Consider the following 25197-nt stretch of genomic DNA (forward strand, 5'->3'; position numbering starts at 1 on the left):
TTAGCTACAATATAGCAGGTCAGCAACTGGAAGTAGTCAATTCCACAAATTATCTGGGAGCAGGCATTAGGAGTGATTTAAAATGGAATGACCATACAAAATCAATCGTCGGTAAAGCAGATGCCAGACTGAGATTCATTGGAAGAATCCTAAGTTACAGTACACTTGTTCGCCCACTGCTTGAATACTACATCAATGGCTCAAATGGCTCTCAGCACTATGGGACTTAACATCTATGGTCATCAGTCCCCTAGAACTTAGAACTACTTAAACCTAACTAACCTAAGGACATCACACATATCCATGCCCGAAGCAGGATTCGAACCTGCGACCGTAGCAGTCGCGCGGCTCCGGACTGAGCGCCTAGAACCGCTAGACCACCGCGGCCGGCTTGAATACTGCTCACCGGTGTTGGATCCGTACCAGATAGGTTTGATAGAAGAGATACAGAAGATCCAACGGAGAGCAGCGCGCTTCGTTACAGGATCATTTAGTAGTCGCGAAAGCGTTACGGAGATGACAGATAAACTCCAGTGGAAGACTCTGCAAGAGAGACACTCAGTAGCTCGGTACGGGCTTTTGTTGAATTTTCGAGAACATACCTCCACCGAGGAGTCAAGCAGTATATTATTCCCTCCTACGTATATCTCGCGAAGAGACCATGAGGATAAAATCATAGAGATTAGAGTCCACACAGAGGCATACTGACAATCTTTCTTTCCACGAACAGTACGAGACTTTAAATAGAAGGAAGAACCGATAGAGGTACTCAAGATACCCTCCGCCACACACCGTCAGGTGGCTTGCTGAGTATGGATGTAGATGTAGATGTAGATGTAGATTTCGAGACACATTTACAAAGAATCTGGCAGTATGAGCCCACTTATAAGTGTGACGTTGCACCCGCTGTTGCCTGGATGCACCCACTGATTCGGTTGAAAATGGTATAAGTAAGCTTAAGTATATTCTCCTGAGCAAGCTGGCCCAAAGCTGTTGCAAATGTTCCTTTACGTACTAGGTACTGGCACTTTTGACATTCCACAAGCGTTCCATCGGAGACAGATCTGAGTATTTAATTGGTCACTGGATACCGGAACATCGCGCAGACAATTCATACAGACATGATATGTATGTATGAGCTCCATCGTGTTGAAAAATGGCGCAATGATACTGTCGCATGAGAGGTAACACATAAGGACACAGCTTGTTCGCGACGTACCGTTTATCCATCAGTCAATGGGATCCTGCTAGTTAGTCATTTACATGATCCATAGATCACTTGAGAGACTCTTTAATCGATATGATATGGAACGAGTCAGTCTACAGCATATGCGTACATGTTTACTGTTAACGTTAACGAACCCTTAGTTATTTTCGGTCCTATACATGCAACTACACTAGACTTTTTTCTGGTTACCGGTTTTTTTTTAAATTCGCCAGTGAAATAGAGGGATCTCCAGAAGAAATGATCTTAGATTTAAAAATTACTTTGCTATTTGCTAGACATTTTATGTTGCTGGGCAAACGATAAAAAATTTTTGTTGCTGCATATTGAACTCGTTTCTGAACCACCGATTCTTTTTAACAACAGGTAGTAAAGGTCATTTTTCCCTCTAGCGCTGTAGGTATGGACATGACTGCTCTTCTCAAACTGTGATGGATTATTTATGATGAATCTGATTAGCGTATATCTATATTGTGACCGTGCCGTTAAAATGCCTATCTCCTTGAAGAGGTACCTACAAGTCGTCGATGGGTGAACATCATATATTATTCTTACAGCTCGCTTTTGTGCAATAAATACTTTCTTTCTAAGTGACGAGTTACCACGGAAAATTATTCCGTAAGACATTGCTGAGTGGAAATATGCAAAATATGTCAAGAGGTTGAAACGTTTGTTCCAAGATCAGAAATTATACGATGAGCGAAAGTAGCTGAACTGAACTGTCTGAGAAGCTCAGTAATATGCTTCTTCCAGTTCAAGTTTTCATCAATATATACACACTCAAAAATTTGAAGCATCCTACCGTATTTACTAACGTCTGCTTATGTGCTACATCAATTGTTGCTAGGATCTATTTGTTATACTTAGGGAGAGTCCATTTTCAGAGAAGAAGTTAGTAATTATTTGGAATATATTTACTGACCCTTCCGTTGCTTTCTCTCTAATGGGATTTAGTATAACACTTGTATAATCTGCAAAAGGTAACAGATTTGCTTGTTGAATGTTAAGTGTTAGGTCATATATATAAGGAATAGGTGCGGCAGCAAAATTTCTTACATCAACCACGTAACCAAGCATACGACCGGGATATTCGTTCTGTACGTCCATGACACTGCGCTATTCAAATGCTGCCACCAGATAGGCATCTCCAGAAACAACTGGGCTTAATCAAACAATTGTGCAATATCTGGAAACTGAAAATCATTCCTAACAAAAGTCAAAAATTATGTTCACTATCAAGCTCAAGTCCCCTAAACCGCCAACCGACAGTTGGTGGCACAAAAGGTGTCACGCAGTCAAATACCTTGGAGTTACCGTAGCTATGAGAATGACTTGGCTGTCATAGATAACCAAAGTGGTTAAGAAATGTTGTGGCCTAATTTATTATCTACCCTGTTCGAGTGTCTGCGTCTTTGCGTTAGTACTGCATCCTTCACCCATTTGAAGCTTATTTGCTGTATTTGAGCCCTGGTCTCCCTGTACAATTTTTAACACCCACACTTCCCCCCATTATCAAGTTGGCAGTACACTGTCTCAAGATGTGTCCCCATACTTTAGTTAGACTGTACCATGAATTCCTTTCTTCCAGTTCGATCCAGCAACGCCTCATCAGCTACTCATTGTACCCATCTAATCTTCAGTATTCATCTATGGCATCCAGTTTCAAAAGATTCTATTTACTGCTCACGTTTTACTTCCATACAAGGCTACACTCCAAATATTTTCAGGAAAGACTTTCTAAGACTTAAATTTATATTTGGTGTTCAAAAGTGTCTAATTTACAGAAACGTTTTTCTTGCCGTTGCCAGTTAGGATTTTGTATCTTCTCTATTCGTCTGTCATCAGTTGTTTCTTTTCCCAAATAGAAAAAACTCATCGGCTGCTTTTAGTCTCTAATTTCCCTTAGAATCACCTGATTTAATTCGACTGTAGTCCTTTTACTTATTTTCATTTCCTACCCTCTTTTCAGGACGTTATCCATACATATAAGCTGCTCTTGCAAGTCCCTTGCCGTCTCTGAGAGAATTACAATGTCATCGGCAGATCTCAAGGTTTCTATTTCTTCTACCTGCACTGTATTCCACTTCCAGTGTTCTTCATGGTTTCATTTACAGATTTCACAATGTACAGATTTAATAACGGTGAGGATAGGATACAGGTCGGAGTATACACAACTCATATTGTCTCATTTTTCTCCTAGCCTATAGCACAGTCTAAACTCAGACAGGTATGTGAGCTTCTGTTTGTTTATATGGCCGATAAGATTAGGACCCCTTTCTTGTTCTCTTTCGATAGCGAGTGACGCTACCTCGGAACTTTTAGCCTGCCTATTTGTTAGATTTCAACTTGCATGTTTTCGGACCTGATTCGGTTAATCGATGTTTTGACCTTTTTGTGTGACATACCGTGTCAATAAAAGTAGTAGAGACTACAGTAGAGATAAGATTATTATAAGACAGAAAAATATGGAAAACAGCATAAAAACAGTCAGAAGATTCATGAAGTTAAAAGAAGATCCAATGATACCAGACCAGCGGGATGGGCAACGCGCATCAGTCCTGGTAGACGCGCAGTGTGTCGGAATTCCTTTGCACGCTGGCGTCAGCTCGTATTTTACAGCGTAGCTAGACGCGGCGTTGCCTTTCCACTGGCTGGCTGTGACGCCGTCACATCAGTCGAAATACTTATTTCGATGCAAAGCAAATAAATGAAAGAGACATGTAATGCTTGTTGACAAACCAAGCTCCCTGTCCAGTGTGCCAGACCTTACGCATCTCGCATGCGATTTCAGTGACGAGAATGTAACGGCGAGCTTACTAGCCACCTTTGGCGTATGCCAAATGATCAGTTACCGAGATTTGTTTGTGGGTTGTTGTTTTGGTGCTCCACCTCAGGTGCGAAGGCCTTTCAATAATTAATGCAACACACTTTTTTCTTGGTCAGTTTCATCTGAAAAAACGCGAAATTTGTTGTGGGATGTCGTGGAATAGTCCCGCTTCAGCCCTATGGTTTCGTGAAGTTCCGATAAGTGGCGCCGCTATACGTATCCTTCAAAATGACGTCTGTAACGGAGATGCGTGCTAAGCAGAGAGCTGTTATTGAGTTTCTTTTGAAGCAAAACCAGAGAATCACTGTGAGTCGTTGGGCGAGGCACCTGCCATCATGGCAACAATGTCTCGCAGACCTCTCCGATCTCCCACCTGTAGGCCGGCCGCACTCATCTGTGAATTCTGCAATGTTGGAACGTGCGGACACTCTCATTAGAGGCGATCGCTGGATCACAATCAGACACCTCGCTGCTCAACTGGACGTTTCTGTTGGTAGTGCTGACACAATCGTCCATCAGTCGGAGTACTCAAAGACGTGTGCCTGCTGGGTTCCCTGCCGCCTAACAGAAGAACATAAGACTATGTGCGCGTAATTTCTTGCGCGTTACGAGTCTGATGGTGACAATTTTTTGTTGAACATCGTCACAGGCCATGAAACATGTGTTCATCTCTACAAACTGGAAACAAAATGGCAGTCCATGGAGTACCGCCACACCACATCTCCTGCGAAGAAGCAGTTCAGAGCCGCACCCTCAGCCCGGTAAAATCGTGGCGACAGTCTTCTGGGATTCTGAAGGGGTTATTCTATGTCTTCTCTCGTGGGCCAACAACCAATTCTGAAATTTGTTGTGCGACCCTCAGGAAACTAAGAAACGGCTTCAGTGTGTTCGTCGTCACAAAAATGTAAACGAATTTCTCCTTTTTTTTGGACAACATGGTTGTGGAGAGAAGCAAGCATTAGTATGATTAATCAATAATTCAAGAACAGTCTTAATCATTGTTAGAATACCGCCAATCGGTTTCAACGTAGGGATCATCTAGTTTCCTGCCGTGATGTAGACAGGAGTGACACCACTAGCAGTCGACCAATGGTGTAAACGCCCAGAAGATGACGCCTACGTAAGGTTGAAACCGGTTGGCGGTATTATAACAATAATAAATGCGATTAAGACTGTTCTTGAATTATTGAACTTCTCCTTGTCCATGGCAATGCAAGTTCTCATACAAGTCTGTGTACCCGAGAGGAGCGCACAAAACTTCATTGGACTGTTCTTCCTCATCCATCCTACAGCTCGTATCTGTGTTTTGCCCTGTGAAGGACGCACTCTTTGGGGATCAGTGCGTCAATAATGGGGATGTTATTGATGCAACAAGACTTTGGTTCCGACGTCAACCAGCAGAGTCGTACCATGCGGGAATACAAGCCCTCCCATGAGGTGGCATAGGGTATGACACTGGACGGAAATTATGTTGAAAAATAAAATAGGGTTTTGTAGCCAAAACAGTCCCAATGATATGGTGTATTGATACCCTGAATAAAACCAACCTGCTCTCTAGGAAAAATGTGTTGGATTACTTATTGAATGCTCCTCCTATAATCTCGATGAATCGTCACTTCGTCTCTGTGTCTCTGTGATGCAATGCATATAACCAGAAGCAATATGATTTTCCAGCTCTAAAAGATCGTCAACACATTCTGCTTGGAAATAACGGTAACGTATATCAATTAGGGCCAACGACCTTGCCGCAGTGGTAACACCGGTTCCCGTGAGATCACCGAAGATAAGCGCTGTCGGGCTTGGATAGGTGACCATCCGGTCTGCCGAGCACTGTTGACAAGCGGGGTGCACCAAGGCTTTGTGAGGCAAACTGAGGAGCAACTTGACTGAGAAGTAGCGGCTCCGGTCTGGGAAATTGACATACGGCCGGGAGAGCAGTGTGCTGACCGCATGCCCCTCCGTGTGCGCATCCAGTCACACCTGTGGATGAGGATGACACGGCGGCCGGTCGGTACGGTGGGCCTTCATGGCCTGTTCTTGAGGAGTTTAGTTTAGTTTAAATGGCTCTGAGCACTATGGGACTCAACTTCTAAGGTCATCAGTCCCCTAGAACTTAGAACTACTTAAACCTAACTAACCTAAGGACATCACACACATCCATGCCCGAGGCAGGATTCGAACCTGCGACCGTAGCGGTCACGCGGTTCCAGACTGTAGCGCCTTTAACCGCTTGGTCACACCGGCCGGCAGTTTAGTTTAGTTTATATCAATTAGGTCATGCATCTCATGAAAGAAGTACAAGGGATCGATTTCAGTCATCACTGTTAACCAAATAGCCTCAATTTTTAATGAGTTTACATAGAGACTTTTGCTGCTTTGTTGTAGGCACTGAGCTACCAAACAGTTATTCAGTGAGACGAGCTTTATCCACATCTTGCAGACTGCACACTACGCCATCGACGACTACTTGAAAAAATATCTGCTTCATTGGGTGGTCCCTCACGATGTGATGGAGCACGAGACACTGAGAACGTTCTCTAGCTCTTGTACAAAGTAAAGTTGTTTTGTGCATCGTCCATCCTTGTTCTCCAAGGAGTGTTCAGTCTTCGATGCTAGTGGACGTTAATTCGCTCGGAATTCGTGCCCTTGTATCCCTCGAGCGCGGAGCATGGCTGAGGTCCCATTGTGCTATAAACTTCCTCGTATCGGTGGTGCATGGAAAGGTTCAATAATGGCTCTGAGCACTATGGGACTTAACTTCTAAGGTCATCAGTCCCCTAGAACTTAGAACTACTTAAACCTAACTAACCTAAGGACATCACACACATCCATGCCCGAGGCAGGTTTCGAACCTGCGACCGTAGCGGTCGCGCGGTTCCAGACTGTAGCGCCCAGAACTGCTCGGCCACTCCGGCCGGCCTGCATGGAAAGGACTGCCTCGTGCAACGAACGCAATCTTCCATACAGCAGTGCGGGTCTTACTTGTGCAGTATGTTGTTAAGTTACACTGACGGAAAAAAAAGAATCGCGACACCAAGAAGGAGTTGTGCGCCATAAACGGAAGTTCGTTGGCGTGTTTCTACATATGAAAGATGATGTCTATTACAATTTCGCGCCATTCGCATAATAGTGGCACTAATAACGCTGCTATGAGCATGCAAATCGGGTTTTCTTTAGGTACACGCTGTAAAGGTCGTGAGTGTTATTTATCTTTCAAGTTGTACGTGATGAGTTGATGTTAGTCAAGAATGCCTTTAAGGCTACAAACGCCATTATCAGCACCTCAGTGAGTTCGAACGAGGTCGCGTAATAGGTCTACGAGAAACTGCATGTTACGTCTGCGATATTACAGCAGGAGAGTAGCTACTGCACGTGATTTCAGGCAGCGGTGGACATAGGAAGGTACTGTACCTAGAAGACCGGGCTCCGGATGGCCACGTGGCACTACCGAGAGGGAAGACTATCTTGTTCCGTGTATGGCTCTGGTGCACCGAACTGCTTCTGCAGCAGCAGAAGCAGGCAACGTAGTGACACAACCAACTGTTACAAATCGGTTACTTCAAAGATAGCTCCGAGCCAGATGGCTTGCAGCGTTGCGTTCCACTGACCCCAAACCACCGCCATTTGCTACTTCACTGGTATCAAGTGAAGTTCATTGGAGGCCAGGGTGCAGGATTGTTGTGTTTTCGGATGAACAACGGTTCTGTGTCGATGCCAGTGTGGGTTGGATGGAGGCCGGTTTACGGCCTGCTACCAACCTGCCTGCTAGACTCACGGAACGTACACCTGGAGTTATGGTCTGGGGTGTGATTTAGTAAGACAGCAGGTGCACTCTCGTGGTTATCCCGCGCACCTTGACCGCAAAATTGTACGTCAGTCTGATGATTCGACCTATTCTGATGGTTCTGAGAACTATAGGACTTAACATCTATGGTCATCAGTCCCCTAGAACTTAGAACTACTTAAACCTAACTAAGCTAAGGACATCACACAACACCCAGTCATCACGAAGCAGAGAAAATCCCTGACCCCGCCGGGAATCGAACCCGGGAACCCGAGCTTCGACCTGTTGTGCTGCCATTCAAGCACCGCATTCCATGGGGTGTTTTCCAACAGGATAACGCTTACCCGCATATCGTTGTTGTAACCCAACATGCTCTACAGAGTGTCGACATGTTGCTTCGGCCTGCTCCAGCACCAGATCTGTCTCCAATTGCCGCGCGGGATTATCCGAGCGGTCTGGGGCGTTGCAGTCATGGACTGTGCGGCCGGTCCCGACGGAGCTTCGAGTCCTTCCTCGGGCATGGGTGTGTGTGTTTGTCCTTAGGATAATTTAGGTTAAGTAGTGTGTAAGCTTAGAGGCTGATGACCTTAGAAGTAAAGGGCCATAAGATTTCACACTCTTTTTTTTTGTCTCCAATTGGGCACGTATAGGACATCATCGGACGACAACTCCAGCGTCATCCACAAACAGCATTAAACCGTCTCTCTACTGACCGACCTAATGCCACAGGCATGGAACCCCATCTCACAAATCGACATCCTGCACCTGAACAACACAATGCATGCACGTTGGCATGATTGCATTCAACATTTTGGTGGTCACATGGGTTGTTAATGTACCAGCGTTTCACATTTGTAATGGCTTGACTCAGTCTTACAGTAACCTGTGATTTTACGTTTTTAATAACGTAAATATACTATCTAGACAAACGTATTTCCAAAATTTCATTATTCTACAATCGTCATGTTGTGATATTGTGACTCCTTTTCCTTCATTGCATTTGGACATTCGTAACCCTCTTGCTGGTGCGTTTTCCGACAAAACCTCGTCTCACCATCTCGTCTGCTTACTGCCATTTTCTTTACTGTTGTCAGTAGTCGTCTGAATGGTTTGACGCGACCATTCACGAAATCATCTCCTGTGTTATCCTCTTCGTCTCAATTGCAAGCAACGTTCTCAGTTATTTGTTGGATATACTCCAATCTCTCTGTTCCTGTACAGCTTTTATATTATACTGCTTCCTCAAGTACCTTGACAAACATTCCTAAGTCTCTTAACGTATGTCGTAACATTCCGTCCCGTCGTCTTGTCAATGTGTTCCACAAGTTCCTCTGCTCGTCTATTCTGTGGTGAACCTCTTCATTACTTATCTGTCTACTTAATTTACAGCAAAAGTCTGTGTTGGTACATCCTAAACGCCTCGATTCTTTCCGTTACAAGTGCCCCCGCACTCAACGATTCACTTCCGTTCTATTCCCCAACCTATATTCTCAGAAGTTCTTTCTGAAATTAAGGCTGATGTTTGATACTAGTAAACTTATTTTGGCCAGGAATGCCATCTTTTCCTGTGCTAGTCTGCCTTTAATGTCTTCCTTGCTTCGTTCGTCGTATCGTGTTAAGTTTCAATAGTAACAATATTCCTTCACTTCTTCTGATTCGGGGTCCACAATTTTGATGTTAACCCTCAAAAATGGCTCTGAGCACTATGGGGCTCAACTGCTGTGGTCGTAAGTCTCCTAGAACTTTGAACTACTTAAACGTAACTAACCTAAGGACATCACACACATCCATGCCCGAGGCAGGATTCGAACCTGCGACCGCAGCAGTCACGCAGTTCCAGACTGAAGCGCCTAGAACCGCTCGCCCACTCCGGCCGGCGATGTTAACCCTCCACTGATAACATAACAGCACAGCATTCATAGGGAACAGGGGTAACTGATCACGCCAATGCGTTATTTGGTATGCAATTAGATAATTAAAAAACTTTTAGAGTGCCTTTTGGTCCACGGTGAGCTATTCTACATCTACATCTACATCTACATGATTACTCTGCAATTCACATTTAAGTGCTTGGCAGAGGGTTCATCGAACCACAATCATACTATCTCTCTACCATTCCACTCCCGAACAGCGCGCGGGAAAAACGAACACCTAAACCTTTCAGTTCGAGCTCTGATTTCTCTTATTTTATTTTGATGATCATTCCTACATATGTAGGTTGGGCTCAACAAAATATTTTCGCATTCGGAAGAAAAAGTTGGTGACTGAAATGTCGTAAATAGATCTCGCCGCGACGAAAAAGTCTTTGCTTTAATGACTTCCATCCCAACTCGCGTATCATATCTGCCACACTCTCTCCCCTATTACGTGATAATACAAAACGAGCTGCCCTTTTTTGCACCCTTTCGATGTCCTCCGTCAATCCCACCTGGTAAGGATCCCACACCGCGCAGCAATATTCTAACGGAGGACGAACGAGTGTAGTGCAAGCTGTCTCTTTAGTGGACTTGGTGTATCTTCTAAGTGTCCTGCCAATGAAACGCAACCATTGGCTCGCATTCCCCACAATATTATCTATGTGGTCTTTCCAACTGAGGTTGTTCGTAATTTTAACACCCAGGTATTTAGTTGAACTGACAGCCTTGAGAATTGTACTATTTATCGAGTAATCGAAACGGATTTCTTTTGGAACTCATGTGGATCACCTCACACTCTTCGTTATTTAGTGTCAACTGCCACCTGCCACACCATACAGCAATCTTTTCTAAATCGCTTTGCAACTGATACTGGTCTTCGGATGACCTTACTAGACAGTAAATTACAGCATCATCTGCGAACAACCTACGAGAACTGCTCAGATTAACATTCTTATTAGTATATGAAAATACTTTACAGTAATTTAATAGCGATTATGATGACATTCTGCCTTACGAGAAATGGGATATGAAAATTTCTGTTTTATGGTCATTGAACACAGGCCTAACACATTTTATACAAACTATTTTCTGTTTTATATCTTTATCTCTAGAACATAATTAATGACATCTTACTTGTTACTGCAGATTTATAGGTTTGGGGTTTTGTTGGCGAAGTTAGCGGGTTTAGGAAATTTCACAATATTTCGAATTTGCCTTTTACTTTCGTTAGGCGACACTTAAGACCTTAAAATCTATTCTTACCTTTGATCATGTTTTTTTATTGAGCCTCCTTCTCCTCCTCTTCCTCCTCCTCCTCCTCTTCCTCCTCCTCCTCCTCTTCCTCCTCCTCCTCATCATCATCATCATCACCATCTTCCAAAGTTGCAGCTTCAGCCTCAGAATTACGTTCAGATTGTATTTCTAAATTATCTTCCTCACTTGAAAATAAGTCATGTTCACTGCTATCGTTGTCGTCTTAATCCAGAACTCCCTCACCTTGGATCACTCACGTCTACAAATTTAAGACCAGAAAAGATCATGAAAGTTAGCAAGACTAGCAAAGAAATTTCGGCTAAGTAAACGGTAACAGAGATGACTTAGAGCCCCAAGGATTATCGATCTCCATTAGCGGATGAAGGAAATTGACTAACAGCATGACTCACCAGTAACTAATTTATGCATCAATGACAAAGGAATAGATAGGTATGTGAAAAGTGAAGCTATTGTAACCAACTTCACAGAAGAAGCAATCTATTGCTGGAGTGACGCATCACACCTTTTACCATCGGAGGGTTAAGTTTATCCTTGATCTCTTTTCCGTTACTCCGCATTACTTCTGTCTTTATTCGGTTTACATCCCATACTTTAGTTGTTCCAATTACTGCGTAATCAACGTTCCCTTTTACTAGTCACTGATTCATTAAAATCCGTATTCTACGAGCGAAGTTCAATAAATAATGCAACACATTTTTTCTCAAAGCAGGTTGGTTTTATTCAGGGTCCAGTGCACCACATTATTCTCCGCTCTTTTGGCAACAAAATCATATTTTTCAGCATAATCTCCGTTCAATGCGAGGGCCTTACGGCATTTCGCTGGGAGTGACTTTGTGCCCGCATGGTTCTACTCTACTGGCAGATGTCGGAGCCAAGGTCTTGCTACATTAATAACCTCCCAGTCATTCACGCATTTCTTTCTACGGAGTACATTCACCATTGGGGAAAACAGACGGAAGTCGGGAGGTGCGACATCAGGGCTGTTGGATGGGCGAGAAAGAAGAGTCCAGTGAAGTTTTGTGAGCTCCTCTCGGGTGCGCAGACTTGGGTGAGACCCTACGTTCTCATGGAGAAGCAGAAATTCTTGTGTATTTTTGTGGCGACAAGCACGCCGACCTAATTTCTTCAATTTCCTGGCAGCACAATACACTTCTCAGTTCAAATAGTTCATATGGCTCTGAACACTATGGGACTCAATATCTGACGCCATCAGTCCCATAGAACTTAGAACTACTTAAACCTAACTAACCTAAGGACATCACAAACATCCATGCCCGAGGCAGGATTCGAACCTGTGACCGTAGCGGTCACGCGGTTCCAGACTGAAGCGTCTAGAACCGGTCTGCCACAGCGACCGGCACACTTCTCAGTTGATCGTTGCACTATGAGGAGGGATATGAAACAGAGTTAAGCCTTCAAAGTCCCAGAAAATCGTTGTGACGTTGCCGGCGGAGGGTACGGCTTTGAACTTTTTCTTCGGAGGGCAGGAGGTGTGGTACCTCTCCATAGATTTCCGTTTTGTTTCCGGTCCTAAGTGATGAACCCATGTTTCATCGCCTGTGATGATGTTTTACAAAAAAATGTCACCGTCACGCTCGTAACGAACAAGCAATTCCGTACTTTGTGGTTTTGTGTTAGGCTGCGAGAAGGCCTGCGGGCGCACTTTGAGAAAATCACCTGGTGGACTAGAGTGTCAGCTCTACCAACAGAGACGTTCAGTTGTGTAGAGAGGTGTTTGACTGTGATCCGTTAATCACTTCGAATGAGAGTGTCCGCACATTCCAAAATTTCAGGTGTCAGCAGGCCGCAGGCCACTGTGGTCGAGCGGTTCTAGGCACTTTGAAACGTCCCCTTAGAAATATTTATGAATGAAGTGCTGATAAACCTCTTACATTATTTGCTTTTCAAACAGCTGAGCAAAACTGAACGTACTCAGACATTACTCTCTCTACTTATTCTGATCAACACTAAACTGACACACAATATTTTTAGCGCAACGCAGTCTGTCTTTTAATAATCCCTACAAAAGAATGACTAACAATAACCTATACATTTCACGAATCACTTACCTCACAAAAATCTTCGTTACTTGAACTACTGGAATACAGCGAGCGCCAATACTGTCAGGTAAATAAAAGATTCTAACTACTGAAGTCACTAACTACCGATAGGCATAGTTAGCAAATGAAAGATTTTGATAAAGAACAAACAATGTATTTACCTTAATAGTGTTCAAAAGTCATTATATATATATATATATATATATATATATATATATATATATATATATATATATATATATCAGTTCATGACATCCAGTCTTACAAATTTACTGTCTGTGATGGACACACGTCCAGATCATCCGCTCTCAAAACTCTACCATCTCTCTCCCCACATCCACCACTGCTGGCGGCTCACCTCCAACTGTGGAAAGCTATGCGCTGTTCACATTCAACTGCCCAACACTACAATAGCGAATACTTCAACAATGCCAACCAACCACAGAGTGCACACAGCACAGTCACTGATTTTCATATAGAGCGCTCCATGGCGTTACCAACATAAAAACCTAAACAGCCCACTTACAACTTCAGTACGGAACCACGCTGTTGTTACGGTCGCAGGTTCGAATCCTGCCTCGGGTATGGATGTGTATGATGTCCTTAGGTTAGATTTACGTAGTTCTAAGTCTAGGGGACTGATGACCTCAGATTTTAAGTACCATAGTGCTAAGAGCCATTTGAACCATTTGTAGCTCTGCAAGCCAGCCGGGACAGGAGATTGGGCAGGTTTGTGCGACGTAGTTGAGATGATGACAGACGCATAGCCCGACGACTCATGCCTGTTTTCACTGCCAGGTCTCCGTAGACATTCTTCAAGCGTCTATAAATATCTGCGAATCTCTGGCTTTCCACCGACACCTCTCTGCATGCAACACACCTCAGGTACAGAGGCCATTTTGAAGGCTATTTTCAGCTCCGCCAGTAATCGGAACTTCGTGAAACTATAGTGAGAGAAGAGCGAATATTCCACGATGTCCTACAGCAAATGACGCATATTTCCAACCGAACTGACTGACAGAAAAGATGTGTTGTATACTTGTTGAATGTCCCACGTACCACGAAAATTAGCTACCGTTGGGCAAGAAAACGAAACGCTACAGTAGATGGGTATAATGTATGCAAAGCAAAGCTGAAGAAGGAGGGAAGTGCGGTACGGCTCGGTGATGTGTAGCAGATGCAGCGGGCTTCCCCTGGCGCCCGCCGTGTCGGGCGTCTGGCGTCTGGCTACGAGCTGGCTAGCGGCCAGCGGTGACTCAGCCGGCCCGCCAGCGCCGCCGAGGCACGCGGAAAAACGAGCGCGCGCGCACACACACACACACACGCACGCACACGTACACACACACGTCCTCTCCGGGCGGCGATGCCGCACGCGCCACGACAGCACACGCACAGGCGAGGCAAGGCTAGGATGTTCCAGTGACTTATTGTCAGCTAGACTAGAAAGCTAGCTTTTGCGTTAGCAAAGGCAAAGTAGATCTCAATCTGGCAGTCCGTTTAATCTCTACAGTTCCTCGTCGGGCGAAATCGTATTGCTGTTGATTTCCCCTTGATTTATAAAACTGTCCGTCCACATCACACCTGCACCTGCATACGTAAAAAAAATTCTTTACTTCAATAATAATAATAATAATTATACAAACATAACCCACTTCCTTATATGATTAGTGGGTCCTAATTTGTTCAAACGTCAACTGCAGCTAGTTATAGGTTTAATTAATTTGTGAGCTACAGCTATTACTGATAACAATGGGCAGCTAAATTTCTACTGTTATTATTATTAATATTTAATGTATATTATCTTAACTAAAACTCTACTGCCTGCAGCGTCACAGTTGTGTCAGAAATATGTAAACCTACTTTAGTGCCTTGCCCATCGAGCTAATCCCGATGGGCAGGCCAAAGATGTTATTCGCAGCAGGTTCCTAATAACTAATTTACTAATCTAAGTCCTACTAACTAGTTCTAACCTAAGTCAAGTCCGGTGCTTTTGTCTAGTATCGGTGATGTTGTTCCCCACTCCCCCTAGTCCTGTACGTGGCAGATTCCAGACTACGAGGTAAGTCGACCTATCCACGCGCAGGCGGTATAGGAGTAGGGCGTGCATTCAGTATTTGTTATGTCTCAGTTTTTAAGTTAATTTAGGTCCCTCAGGTACTCCTTTAACACTTTTCGTGATAACTCATCTGCTAATTTGTTGAGAGTTTGAAAAGTGCCTTCTTGTCTTAGTAAATGGTATGTGTTACGGTCAGGTTATTGGTCGCGTAATGTGGATGGAACATCATTGAAAAGGGGGCACTCGTAGACTACATGATCGGGGGTACCCTCTGATTCACCACATTCACACGCGGGTGTGGACCTTTTCCCGAACCGACATAAATATCTCGGGTATGGCCCATGTCCAGTGAGAGAGTCCCCGAGTGGGTTCAAAGTATCTCATTTCCAGTCGTTCCCTAACGCTCGAAAGGAATTCAAAAGGTCTACGCCCTGCTTCATCCGCCCACCATAGTTCTTGCCACAATTGCTCGCCTCTTTGCCGTATCTCACCCTTATCCTCAACCTCAGTGCCTAATATCTCTTCTGCCTTCGTGATATTCCCTTTCTTGACCCAGAACCACGCAGCGTGCTCTCTAATTTTGATGTCCAGGAGGCAGAGCCCCATTATGACTAATAGGGCTCCCCATGGAGTTGTTCTATAGGCCCCCACAGATCTAAGTATCATATTTCTCTGAACCCTTCTCACTGTCATGGCGGGCACAACCCTCGTGAGCCTGTGTGCCCAGACTCCCGAGACGTAACCCACTATTGACGTTAAAATACTGTTGTGGTATAATTTTATGAGATAAGGGGGAAGGTGAAATCTTTTGTGTCCGATGGAAATGAGATTATTTAATGTTTAAAGGGCTTTCTGGGTTACGGTGTCAATGTGTTTCCCGAAGTTCCACCTTTCGTCAATGATTTCTGGGTACCGCGTCTCACGTCGCCGAAGAACCGGTGAGCGCTCAATTCTCACAGTAGGGTTTCTGATTAATTGTCCTTTTAATAATAGGTAAGTAGACTTACTTGATGATACTTTCATTTTAGTGTTTTGGCACCATAGTTGCAGTTTGATCAAGGCACTTTCTATTTTGGGCTATATGTCCTCGCGGCTACAGCCGCCAACCAACAGGAGGATGTCACCTGCGTAGGCTACCACCTCTAGCACTTCTTCACTTTGTTGTGAAGTATCTAATAGCGGCTCCATGTGGATGTCCCAAAACAGAGGTCCTAATACGGAACCATGGGGGCATCCCTTAGTTATTGATTTTCCAATTCCCCCACTAGGGAATGATAACCAGACCTCCCGCTCCTCGCAATAGCTACTCAGGTAGCCATATTGCGGCCCTGGACACTCCTTCTCCCGCAAGCAGGAGAAGAGCGAAGGCCACCACAGGTTGTCGAAGTCACCCCAGAAATCTATCACGTGCGAAAATTTGCGCCATAATTTTGATAGTACGCAGCTATGACTTGTCAAATGTACTGCTTTTGAACTTTCGCGCGCATCGGTTGTCATTCGCTCCGTCCCACTGCAGCGCATAATGCCTGAGCTCGAAGTTTTATCACCAAAATAAGTAAGAGATATAGGAAATACTATTTTGATTTTAGTAAAATGCTTTGTTCATTCTAGGGAAATGCGCGCGGTTTCTAACCTGTTGCTAGCGCCATAGGTCTCTTTGCTTTGGACATCTTTATGTTGCGTTTCACAAATGCAGTGTAAATGAATAAAACGAATGAGTATATCATTACAGAAGTTGCGTAGCGCTATTTTATTATTAACGTCACTCTTGTGTGTTATTTTCTTTGGAATTTAATGCTGACGCTGTTTACATTTGCAAGACATGCGCTATTCTTCAATGTGATTGGTGTAATTGTAAATAGAAATTCATTGTTTGATAGTAATTCTTCAGCTACTATGGCGCACTACTGGCGCTCTACAGGAATGTGTAATAAGCTATTTAGTTCGAATTGGTTCAAATGGCTCTAAGCACTATGGGACTTAACATTTGAGGTCATCAGTCCCCTAGACTTAGAACTACGTAAACCTAACTAACCTAAGGACATCACACACATCAATGCCCGAGGCAGGATTCGAACCTGCGACCGTAGCAGCCGCGTGGTTCCGGACTGAAGCGCTTAGAACCGCTAGGCCACAGCAGCCGGCAGCTATTTAGTGAAAGCACGTAAAACATAAGTGTGGTTGGCCGAACGGATAGTTGAACTGAAATGAATCCAGTGGCATGTGTTGTTGTTGTGGTCTTCAGTCCTGAGACTGGTTTGATGCAGCTCTCCATGCTACTCTATTCTGTGCAAGCTTCTTCATCTCCCAGTACCTACTGCAACCTACATCCTTCTGAATCTGCTTAATGTATTCATCTCTTGGTCTCCCTCCACGATTTTTGCCCTCCACGCTGCCCTCCAATACTAAATGGGTGATCCCTTGATGCCTCAGAACATGTCCTACCAACCGGTCCCTTCTTCTAGTCAAGTTGTGCCACAAACTTCTCTTCTCCCCAATCCTATTCAATACCTCCTCATTAGTTATGTGATCTACCCATCTAACCTTCAGCATTCTTCTGTAGCACCACATTCCGAAAGCTTCTATTCTCTTCTTGTCCAAACTATTTATCGTCCATGTTTCACTTCCATACATGGCTACACTCCATACAAATACTTCCAGAAACGACTTCCTGACTCTTAAATCAATATTCGATGTTAACAAATTTCTCTTGTTCAGAAACACTTTCCTTGCCATTGCCAGTCTACATTTTATATCCTCTCTACTTCGACCATCATCAGTTATTTTGCTCCCCAAATAGCAAAACTCCTTTACTACTTTAAGTGTTTCATTTCCTAATCTGATCCCTTCAGCATCACTCGACTTAATTCGACTACATTCCATTATCCTCATCTGCATTTGTTGATGTTCATCTTATATCCTCCCTTAAAGACACTATCCATGCCGTGCAACTGCTCTTCCAAGTCCTTTGCTGTCTCTGACAGAATTACAATATCATCCACTGGCATATGTCTGCGGAACTGTGGAACCTCACTCGGTTACATGTCACAACCCTTCAAGTACTGTAAAAAGGGAGCAAAATGGTGGCGCATATGTTCTTTTTACAGGCAGCTTGACGCCACTGCGTGTGTTTCATACACGTGCTATGAAGGCTGCAATCGACAAAGATTTTGCAACGCATCGTGTTCCATTTGCGTAGCCTATATGCCTATATGGAACTAGCTTCGATCTGAGGGACAAGTCACACAGAGTTCTCTTGATGAAGAGTGCCTACAACATGGAGACATTTCTACTCGTATTACTTCTTTCAATTTACATCACGAGAAATGACCAAGACGGTAGAACTGCAGAAATTCAGCCTTATACAGAGAGACTGCAACAGTCGTTCCTCACATGTATCCTGCGTCACACACGGTACAGTGCCTTGCGGAGAACAGACCTGCATCTACATCTACATACCTGTAAATACTCAGCAAGCCTTTGAACAGTTCGTAACGGAGGGTCCATCGCACAGATGTTATAAATTTGCTTTCTTATCGCTTTCGTGTAATGAGCGAGGATAACATGACTCTCTAAATGCCTCTGTAGGCGCTCTGACCTCTCTCATCTTTTTCTCATGATATCTTCGCGAGATATATCATTGTATCAGCACAATGATAAATATTCATTCCTTGAATTTATTTATTATGTAATGGACATTTAATATAACAGTATCGTCTGACTTCTTCGAACTGAAATTCAAATGGTTCAAATGGCTCTGAGCACTATGGGACTTAACATCTGTGGTCATCAGTCCCCTAGAACGTAGAACTACTTTAACCTAACTAACCTAAGGACATCACACACATCCATGCCCGAGGCAGGATTCGAACCCGCGACCGTAGCAGTCGCGCGGTTCCGGACTGAGCGCCTAGAACCGCTAGACCACCGCGGCCAGCGAACTGAAATTCATGACGCGTTTTCTGTATGTGCGTTGCGTATTGACTAATTGTAAAACTCCTTGAGGTTTTCTCTGCAAGGAGGTTTTTTTCTGTGGTTATATTTTTCATTCTAAGTATCAGCATTGGGAAAGTCAAATTTCTTAGACTTTCCCGGCGATTTGATGACATCTCGTGATTTCCATGAGATGTCATTGGGAAAGTCACTTACGAACATCAATAACAGTATTGATCCTGATTTGTACGGTGAGAAACTCGTATATTAAAGGTGTCCAAAGTCTCCTCCACCTATCCTGCTAAATTTAAGAAACATTTTATCTTGCGCCACGTGAACTATAAAGGCAATATTTTAGGGGCAGCACGCTGCTTATGTTTGAAACACTACATCAAAGGGATTTAAAAATGTTGGTAAATATTATTCAGATAATAACTATTTTATGTATGGAAAAATTAAAATTGCGTGTCACCTTCTTCTTACGGTACTGATCATTCATTTTTCACTTATTGTGAAGAGGCTATGACAGAATTCATAATGACATGCTGAACAATTACCGAAAACTTTTGGTCTTGGTCTCCAATACGTCATTTGAAAAAGTTCCTTGTATTGCAAGAAAAGCACATCTGCTGGTAACGGTGTTTGAAGTTCCAATAATAATTTAATGAGATCCTGAGTTACTATAAACTCTTTATTTGTACTTCGTTTAGCAGCTTTCGCTCTTTGTCTAGCTTGCTTCTCCAAGTCCTTCCGTTCCCTCTCAGCATCCCCTTCCCTTCACTGTGTATGAACGGCAAAGCACTGATCATGTAGTTCCCAGAGGAAATTCATCTTAACATTTATTTCGTTGTATGTGGCAACAGCATCATCAAAGTGTAGGATATAAGATACTCTGTCCACAGTTCTTGAACTTTACTTGGATTATGCCCCAATGGACCAGAAACTGCGTGCAAATACGATTCCAGGGATCAGCATACATTTATATACATAGCAACAGTATATCCACAGCTGTCATGGAAATTATAAAGGCAGAGAGATGCCATATACTGAGTTACCGTGAATTGCCTTACAATTCGATTTGGATCATAATTCTGGTCCTCTGATCGTTAAACAGAATGTCGCAGTATGTTTCGTCAAACATAGAACCTTACTACAGCTAGCAACACTGGCAGCACAAGAAATTGTCATAACTCTGTTACTTATGTTTCTGCTTGGAGATTACTTCATTTTAAAACCTCCATCACTAAATCGCGCAATATGTCCACTAAAGTAATACCATAATTCACCAAACAAACCAAAAAACATCGCGCTCTTGTTGAGAGTCGCCGTCCTATACCGAAACAGTTGCCAACTGTGGTAACATGTTTCACAGACATTTTATCTATGGAGGATAAAATGTTGAACGACATATTTTTTTCAGACAACATATTGTGAAAAACTTATGTCAGCATATTTGCTGAAAATAATTTGAAAATACTTGGAATTAAGCTAAAAAATACATACCTATTTTGGTATATAAACAGACCAGAAACAAAATTTTCTTCATTTTTTGGAGTCTGTATTAATTTAGTTTGCTTCTTATAACAGTCTGAGATGTTTTTTATATTCACCGTGTGTGCTCTAACTGCTAGGTGTGACCACAGCCAGTCGTTAAGTGTATCTTGTTGGGCTCTATCTGAGATTAATTAGTCAGTCATATCTCATTCCTTACTTCAAATGCTTGGACATCTATGACTAACTGAACTAACTCAATGAAATGCGGTCTGCAGATAAACGTTGCTCAATGATTCCTCCAAAAAGGTAACAGCGTACATTAATCGAAACACACACATAAAAAAAAGAAAAAAAAAGGTTTTGCCGGCCGCGGTGGCCGTGCGGTTCTAGGCGCTGCAGTCCGGAACCGCGGGACTGCTACGGTCGCAGGTTCGAATCCTGCCTCGGGCATGGATGTGTGTGATGTCCTTAGGTTAGTTAGGTGTAAGTAGTTCTAAGTTCTAGGGGACTGATGACCTAAGATGTTAAGTCCCATAGTGCTCAGAGCAATTTGAACCATTTTTTTGAAAAAAGGTTTTGCATCACCTTGGTTCAGAGTGTTCCGGAACCTGCGCGGAAAACTGGACATGAACATCATTTCCGCCCTTTGTATTGCTCATGAAAACCACACATTGCATGTTGTACCACCTTACAGCTAGACCTTCAGAGGTGGTGGTCCAGACTGTTGAACACACCGCTACCTCTAATACCCAGTAGCATGTCCTCTTCCATTTATGGATGCCTTTATTCGTCGTGGCCTACTATCTACAAGTTCATCAAGACACTGTTTGTCTATATTGTCCCACTCCTCAACGGCGATTCGGCGTCGATCCCTGAGAGTGATTGGTGGGTCACGTCGTCCATAAACAGCCCTTTTCAACCTATCCCGGCATGTTCGATAGGGTTTATGTCTGGAGAAAATGCTGGCCACTTAGTCGAGCAATGTCTTTATCCTGAAGGACGCCATTCACAAGATGTGCACGATGGGGGTGCGAATTGTCGTCCATGAAGATGAATGCCTCGCCAACATGCTGCCGATATGGTTCCTCTACCGGTCGTATCGTACCGCTGCCTGCCCGCCTGCAGTCCGTCAGTGCAGGCATGTAGGGTCTGGCAAGCAATTGCCGGTGTCCACATAGTGTCAGACAGGTTGGCGACTGGGTCGGCGGACTGGATCGGCCTTTGTTTTGAAGTTGCCTCCAGCGCATCTCCTGCACTGGGTGCTCCGATGATGGCAGCCGAATTGATCTGGTAGGGATGACCCCCTGACTCCCCCCCCCCCCACAGGAACGACAGGAAAATTTTTGTCTGTTAAGTTTCCTGACAAGTGGATTTTGCTCTAAGCCTGCGATTGACATCATTTTTGTCAACTTCACCAAGTATGGACACGATGGCTTCACTCTGACTTCCTGTCCCAAGAAGCAACATCTATAAAAAATTCTCCCGACAAGCGACTAAGAGTCATCTAGAATGACATTTTCACTCTGAAGCAGAGTGTGCGCTGATATGAAACTTCCTGGCAGATAAAAACTGTGTGCCGGACCGAGACTCGAACTCGGGACCTTTTCCCTTTCGCGGGCAAGTTCTCTACCAACTGAGCTACCCAAGCGAGACCCACGCGCCGTCCTCACAACTTTTCTTCTGCCAGTACCTCGTCTCCTACCTTCTAAACTTTACAGAAGCTCTCCTGCGAACCTTGCAGAATCAGCACTCCTGAAAGATAGAATATTGCGGAGACATGGCTTAGCCACAGCCTGGGGGATGTTTCCAGAATGAGATTTTCACTCTGCAGTGGAGTGTGCGCTGATATGAAACTTCCTGGCAGATTAAAACTGTGTGCCGGACCGAGACTCGAACTCGGGGCTTTTGCCTTTCGCGGGCTAGTGCTCTACCATGTCTCCGAAATATCATTTCTTTCAGGAGTGCTGGTTCTACAAGGTCCGCAGGAGAGCTTCTGTAAAGGTTGGAAGGTAGGAGACGAGGTACTGGCAGAAGTAAAGCTGTGGTGACGGGGTGTGAGTCGTGCTTGGATAGCTCAGTTGGTAGAGCACTTGCCCGCGAAAGGCAAAGGTCCCGAGTTCGAGTCTCGGCCCGGCATACAGTTTTGATCTGCCAGGAAGTTTCAAGTACGAGGTCTCTTCAAAAAATTACGGAACAATCGCAATTTCGCGCGAATGGTGTGTTAGACTGAAATGTGGTTGGAATCACTGCACACGCCTGTGTTTAACGTGTAACTGCTGGAAGATTCATTGCTGTATGTCTGTTAGTTATTGTTCAGTGCGGTACTGAGTAGAACGTTGTGTCGCACAGTTTGCGAATTTCGAGATGACAGAGTTGCAGGAGCAACGCGTCTGCGTTAAATTTTTTGTGAAATACAGGAACATCTTTACGGGGGCACACCAAATGATGCACAAAGCATACGGTGATGAGTGCTTAAGCCGTACTGGGCGTTACGAATGTTTCACAAGGTTTAAAAATGGCCGGACGGAAGTTAAAGATGACCCTAGTCCAGGGCACCATTCGACGTCTACCGACGACGCTCATGTCAGGAACGTCAACGAAATTGTGCGTGCCAATCCAAGATTCACTGTCCAAAAGATTGCAGAAGAATGTAACATTTCAGTTGGATCATATCATGAAATCCTGACACAGCATGTTCGAACGCATCGCGTTGCCGCCAACTTCGTCCGACGGCTCATGAGTCAAGACCAGAAAGACGTTCACCTCACAATCTGTGAGGAGCTTTCGGATCACACAAATGAGAACGAAATGTTCCTTAAGAGAATCATAACGGATGATGACACGTGGGTCTACGGTTATGATGTTGAGACCAACATTCAATCTTCACACTAGGTCGGGGAAGGTTCTCCAAGACCAAAAAAAAAGTTTGTCATGTCAGGTCGAATGTCAAAGCTATGCTGATAGTTTTCTTTCAGTTTGAAGGATTAGTTCATCATGAATTCGAGCATCATGGATAAACTGTTAAGCAATGGTATTATCGGGACGTGTTGCGACGTCTGCGAGGAAATGTGAGAAGGAAACGGCCTGAAATGTGGCGAGAAATTTCATGGCTCTTGCGTCGCGATTATACACCCAGAGACTCATCCCTGGTGTTGCGTGACTATTGCGGAAAAAACGGAATGTCTGTGCTGCCTCACCCTCCGTACTCTCCAGACCTGGTCCCTTCAGACATTTTTATTTCCAAAGCTGAAAACCCCGTTAAAGGAGGAAGATTTACAACGATAGACGGGATAGAAGATGATTCGCAGACGGCGCTTCGTGCAATCTAGCAAGAGGCATACCAAGACAGCTCCCGGTAGCGGAAACGGCACTGGGAGCTGTGTATCAGTTGTGTAGGAGAGCATTTAGAAGGAAACCATACATAATAGGTAAAAGGTACGGGTAGAAAAATGTTGTGGGCAAAATACCGGAATTTTTTGAAGAGACCTCGTATAGTGCCAACAGTGAAGTACAGACGAGGTGGTGTTAGGGTAAGGGGGAATCAATCGTTGTTAGAATGTGATCCTCTAATTACGCTTAAGAAAATGCTGAATGTGGAAAGAAACGAACACATTTCGCCGTATTGTCACTGAGTACAGTAGAGAAACACTTCAGTGACGATGACTGTATCAGCATGACAATGCGCCTTCTCGTAATGCATCATCTGTAAAATAATAGCTTGTGGACAATGACACTCCTGAAATGGACTGACCCGACCAGAGTCCCAACCTGAACTCTGCAGAACACTTCTGGGATGACTCAGAACATCGATTTCAGTCCGGGGCTCAGAATGCGACATCACTACCTCTTCTGGTTTCGGGCCTTGAGGAAGAATGAGCAGCCATTACTCGAAAGACATTCAGATACCTCATTGAAGGGATGTCTCCAGCAGAGCTCAAGCCATCATAAAGGCGAACGGAATACACACCCGATATTAATATGTATTAACAGGTGTCTGGACATTTTTGACCAGATGTTCACAGGTTCCTAGTTATTATTACAGCTTGTTAAGTGGAATGTTATGATCGAAACGCTGAGTACGGTAAGGCCCCAGATGCTGTGCGTGCTGTGGGCGTCTCGTAGCGAGCGGTGAGCGCGTCGCCCACTGCGGCCGGGACATGGACGTCTGCGGGCCAGCGCCGCGGAGCGCCGCGCCCCGACGCCGGATCGATAGCCGCCCCGCGAAACGCCGCCCCCCATCCCCTACCCCCTGCCGCCCTCGCGATAAACGCCGCCCACCAATCACGGACCGCCGCCCTGCCGCCCCGCCGTCCGTTTCCGGCTCACCTCGCGCCGCCTCACTGTGCCTACGGGAAGCGCCGCTGTCGCTGCCCGGCCAATCCCATTGTGTCCAGACTGATGACGCCCGAGGCCGGCGCGACGTTTCGTTTCCATTTGTCGCTGCCTCTCCGTGGCCACTCCAGTCGGCCCAGAGCACGAGCGCAGGGAGTAATGCTCGGCCCATGGACAAGGAGTTTCGGTCTCTGATCATGCCAGCAAACCCCCAATGTATTAAACAGCTTCAAACGGCTGATTACTTTACAACTGACTTAATGAGCTAAATACATGGTGCTTCAGAAGTGATTGT

General features: G+C 44.5%; 1 protein-coding gene across 1 annotated transcript in view; it reads left to right on the forward strand.

The window, feature by feature from the left end:
• Positions 1-25197, forward strand: part of LOC126484384 (regulator of G-protein signaling 17) — an 882604-nt gene that overhangs the window by 28287 nt on the left and 829120 nt on the right. The gene's annotated exons all lie outside the window — the stretch shown is intronic.

This window comes from Schistocerca serialis, chromosome 6, assembly GCF_023864345.2.
Source record: "Schistocerca serialis cubense isolate TAMUIC-IGC-003099 chromosome 6, iqSchSeri2.2, whole genome shotgun sequence".
Classification (NCBI taxonomy): domain Eukaryota; kingdom Metazoa; phylum Arthropoda; class Insecta; order Orthoptera; family Acrididae; genus Schistocerca; species Schistocerca serialis.